Source organism: Harmonia axyridis, chromosome X (genome assembly GCF_914767665.1).
Source record: "Harmonia axyridis chromosome X, icHarAxyr1.1, whole genome shotgun sequence".
NCBI lineage: Eukaryota > Metazoa > Arthropoda > Insecta > Coleoptera > Coccinellidae > Harmonia > Harmonia axyridis.
In genome coordinates this window covers 38,223,775-38,228,774 of record NC_059508.1, presented here as the reverse complement: position 1 = coordinate 38,228,774, position 5,000 = coordinate 38,223,775, and the positions used below count along the sequence as shown (strand labels likewise).

The window sequence follows — 5,000 nt, the reverse complement described above, 5'->3', positions numbered from 1 at the left end:
AACAATAAACCATATTCCAATAGCTGAACCAAAAATATAATTCCCGATCCAAACGTTCTGCATCGCCCAACGCGACCACCTTCCCTATATATGTCAGGAGAGCACAGGGTTCCCCTCCAGACAACACTTACGCTCTATCCCCGACTCTCGGTCGATCGATAGGCCAGGTCAGCGGTGTCTGTTTCGGCCGAAGCTCGGACTTTGGTCAAAATGTTCCGATACAAAATTTGAACCAAGATAGATACAGATATGATTCCTTCTTAAATATACGTTGATTATCGAACAGAATATGGTAAATATTTTGCGATGACCGAGGATTTCATGAATTTTTTTTTTTTTCGAAAAAATTTTCTGTTATCGGAATTTCCTCAAATTTCATTTGGTTGCCTACTAATGCATATTAAAAACGATAATCAACAATCAGAATCATTATTTATCATTTATTTCAATTTTTATAATGAAAAACGTTCACGTCCTTTCGCGCCTCTCGATCGTCGTTTACGTGATGCATCGGTCAGCCCTAGTTTACGTGGTGCATCGGTAAGATCGAGTTCACGTTCTGCATCGGTAAGATCCAGTTCACGTGGTGCATCGGTAAGATCGAGATTACGTGGTGCATCGGTAAGATCGAGTTTACGTGGTGCATCGGTAAGATCCAATTCACGTTCTGCATCGGTAAGATCCAGTTCACGTGGTGCATCGGTGAGATCGAGTTTACGTTCTGCATCGGTGTGATCTAGTTTACGTTGTGCATCGGTAAGATCGAGATTACGTGAAGCATCGGTATGATCGAGTTTACGTTCTGCATCGGTCTGGACTTAGAGATATATTTTCGACGTGAAAATGTTCCGATACAACTTTTGAACCAGGATAGTTAGAGAGATGATTTTTTCTGGGATGTACGTTGATTGGGGAATGGATTGTGGAAAATAACTTGCCATGACCGAGGTGTTCTCGAATTTTTTTTTTTTTTCGAAAAATATTTTCTGATTTTGGATTTTACTCAAATTTGATTTCGTTGCCTTCTAATGTGTTCTAAAAGAGTAAATCAGTAATCAGAATCGAAAAATATTTTTCGGATTTTTTTTTTTTTGAAAAAAAATTTTCTGATTTTGGAATTTCCTCAAATTTGATTTGGTTGCCTTCTAATGTGTTTTTAAAGCGTAAATCAGTAATCAGAATCAATATTCATTGTCGACTTTAATTTTTATAAGGAAAAATGTTCACGTCCTTAAACGCCTCCCCATCATTAGCCCGAGTCCAAGTCGATGTCAGTCCCGAGCGGACGGTGTCAGATACTACCTATCGCCCCGGTCTGGACTTGGCGAGGTATTTCGACGTGAAATGTTCCGATACAACTTTTGAACCAGGATAGTTAGAGAGATGATTTCTTCTATGTTGTACGTTGATTGTGGAATGGATTGTGGGAAATAACTTGCCATGACCCAGGTGTTCTTGAATTTTTTTTTTTTTCGAAAAAAATTTTCTGATCTTGAAATTTCCTCAAATCTGATTGCGTTGCCTTCTAATGTGTTCTAAAAGAGTAAATCAGTAATCAGAATCAATATTCATTGTCGACTTTAATTTTTATAAGGAAAAATGTTCACGTCCTTAAACGCCTCTCCATCGTTACCCCCGACTCCAAGACGATGTTAGACCGGAGCGGACGGTGTCAGATGCGACCGATCTCCCCGGTCTGGACTTAGCGAGATATTCCGACGTGAAATGTTCCGATACAAAAATTTAACTGTGATAGTTAGAGAGATGGTTCCTTTTGTGATGTACGTTGATTGTGTAATAGAATATGGAAATAAACTTGAGATGACCGAGGTCTTCTGGGATTTTTTTTTTTTTTCGAAAAATATTTTTCGATTTCGGAAATCCCTCAAATTTCATTGAGATATGTCCTAATGTGTTCTTAAAGCTTAAATCAACAATCAGAATTAATATCCAAAAGTTATTTCATTTTTTATGAGGAAAAACGTTCACGTCCTTTCCGCTCCCAAAAAGTGAGATATCATAGAAAATATCGCAATATATGTTGTTTACGGCCATACCACGCTGAAATTGCCAGTTCTCGTCAGAACACTGAAGCCAAGCAGCGTCGGGCGCGGTTAGTACTTGGATGGGTGACCGCTTGGGAACACCGCGTGCTGTAAGCTTTTTTTTTACGTTCTGCATCGGTCTGCCGAGATAACGTGGTGCATCGGTATGATCGAGTTTACGTTCTGCATCGGTAAGATCGAGATTACGTGATGCATCGGTAAGATTGAGATTACGTGGTGCATCGGTAAGATCGAGATTACGTGGTGCATCGGTAAGATCGAGTTTACGTGGTGCATCGGTAAGATCCAATTCACGTTCTGCATCGGTAAGATCCAGTTCACGTGGTGCATCGGTGAGATTGAGATTACGTGGTGCATCGGTAAGATCGAGTTTACGTGGTGCATCGGTAAGATCCAATTCACGTTCTGCATCGGTAAGATCCAGTTCACGTGGTGCATCGGTAAGATTGAGATTACGTGGTGCATCGGTAAGATCGAGTTTACGTGGTGCATCGGTAAGATCCAATTCACGTTCTGCATCGGTAAGATCCAGTTCACGTGGTGCATCGGTAAGATTGAGATTACGTGGTGCATCGGTAAGATCGAGTTTACGTGGTGCATCGGTAAGATCCAATTCACGTTCTGCATCGGTAAGATCCAGTTCACGTGGTGCATCGGTAAGATGGAGATTACGTGGTGCATCGGTAAGATCGAGATTACGTGGTGCATCGGTAAGATCTACTTTACGTTCTGCATCGGTCTGCCCTTGTTTACGTGGTGCATCGGTAAGATCGAGATTACGTGAAGCATCGGTATGATCGAGTTTACGTTCTGCATCGGTCTGCCCGATATTACGTGGTGCATCGGTTCAGCCCTAGTTTACGTTGTGCATCGGTCTGGACTTAGAGATATATTTTCGACGTGAAAATGTTCCGATACAACTTTTGAACCAGGATAGTTAGAGAGATGATTTTTTCTGTGATGTACGTCGATTGGGGAATGGATTGTGGAAAATAACTTGCCATGACCGAGGTGTCCTCGAATTTTTTTTTTTTTCGAAAAAAATTTTCTGATTGTGGAATTTTCTCAAATTTGATTTGGTTGCCTCCTAATGTGTTCTAAAAGAGTAAATCAGTAATAGGAATCGAAAAATATTTTTCGGATTTTTTTTTTTTTCGAAAAAAATTTTCTGATCGTGGAATTTCCTCAAATTCGATTTGGTTGCCTTCTAATGTGTTTTTAAAGCGTAAATCAGTAATCAGAATCAATATTCATTGTCGACTTTAATTTTTATAAGGAAAAATGTTCACGTCCTTAAACGCCTCCCCATCATCAGCCCGAGTCCAAGTCGATGTCAGTCCCGAGCGGACGGTGTCAGATACTACCTATCGCCGAGGTCTGGACTTGGCGAGATATTACGACGTGAAATGTTCCGATACAACTTTTGAACCAGGATAGTTAGAGAGATGATTTCTTCTATGTTGTACGTTGATTGTGGAATGAAATACGGAAAATAACTCGCCATGACCGAGGGGATTACGATTTTTTTTTTTTTTTCGAAAAAAATTTTCTGATCGTGGAATTTTCTCAAATTTGATTTGGTTGCCTCCTTATATGTTCTAATAGCGATAATCAACAATCAGAATCAAAATCCATGATCGGGTTTGATTTTTATAAGGAAAAATGTTCACGTCCTTTTTTTCAACCCCGACTCATTGACGATGTTAGAACCGAGCCGGCGGTGTCAGATACGACCGATCGCCCCGGTCCCGATCGTCATTCACGTTGTGCATCGGTCTGCCCGAGATTACGTGGTGCATCGGTATGATCGAGTTTACGTGGTGCATCGGTAAGATCCAATTCACGTTCTGCATCGGTAAGATCCAGTTCACGTGGTGCATCGGTAAGATGGAGATTACGTGGTGCATCGGTAAGATCGAGATTACGGGGTGCATCGGTAAGATCTACTTTACGTTCTGCATCGGTCTGCCCTTGTTTACGTGGTGCATCGGTAAGATCGAGATTACGTGAAGCATCGGTATGATCGAGTTTACGTTCTGCATCGGTCTGCCCGATATTACGTGGTGCATCGGTTCAGCCCTAGTTTACGTTGTGCATCGGTCTGGACTTAGAGATATATTTTCGACGTGAAAATGTTCCGATACAACTTTTGAACCAGGATAGTTAGAGAGATGATTTTTTCTGTGATGTACGTCGATTGGGGAATGGATTGTGGAAAATAACTTGCCATGACCGAGGTGTCCTCGAATTTTTTTTTTTTTCGAAAAAAATTTTCTGATTGTGGAATTTTCTCAAATTTGATTTGGTTGCCTCCTAATGTGTTCTAAAAGAGTAAATCAGTAATAGGAATCGAAAAATATTTTTCGGATTTTTTTTTTTTTCGAAAAAAATTTTCTGATCGTGGAATTTCCTCAAATTCGATTTGGTTGCCTTCTAATGTGTTTTTAAAGCGTAAATCAGTAATCAGAATCAATATTCATTGTCGACTTTAATTTTTATAAGGAAAAATGTTCACGTCCTTAAACGCCTCCCCATCATCAGCCCGAGTCCAAGTCGATGTCAGTCCCGAGCGGACGGTGTCAGATACTACCTATCGCCGAGGTCTGGACTTGGCGAGATATTACGACGTGAAATGTTCCGATACAACTTTTGAACCAGGATAGTTAGAGAGATGATTTCTTCTATGTTGTACGTTGATTGTGGAATGAAATACGGAAAATAACTCGCCATGACCGAGGTGATTACGATTTTTTTTTTTTTTCGAAAAAAATTTTCTGATCGTGGAATTTTCTCAAATTTGATTTGGTTGCCTCCTTATATGTTCTAATAGCGATAATCAACAATCAGAATCAAAATCCATGATCGGGTTTGATTTTTATAAGGAAAAATGTTCACGTCCTTTTTTTCAACCCCGACTCATTGACGATGTTAGAA

At 40.2% G+C, this 5,000-nt stretch overlaps 1 non-coding gene across 1 annotated transcript; it reads left to right on the top strand.

Annotated features, from left to right (window-relative positions):
• The first annotated feature begins 2,043 nt into the window (after positions 1–2,043).
• Positions 2,044–2,162, top strand: LOC123688433. The gene has a single exon (XR_006749955.1). It is a non-coding gene; the product is annotated as a 5S ribosomal RNA (ribosomal RNA).
• The last annotated feature ends 2,838 nt before the right edge of the window (positions 2,163–5,000 follow it).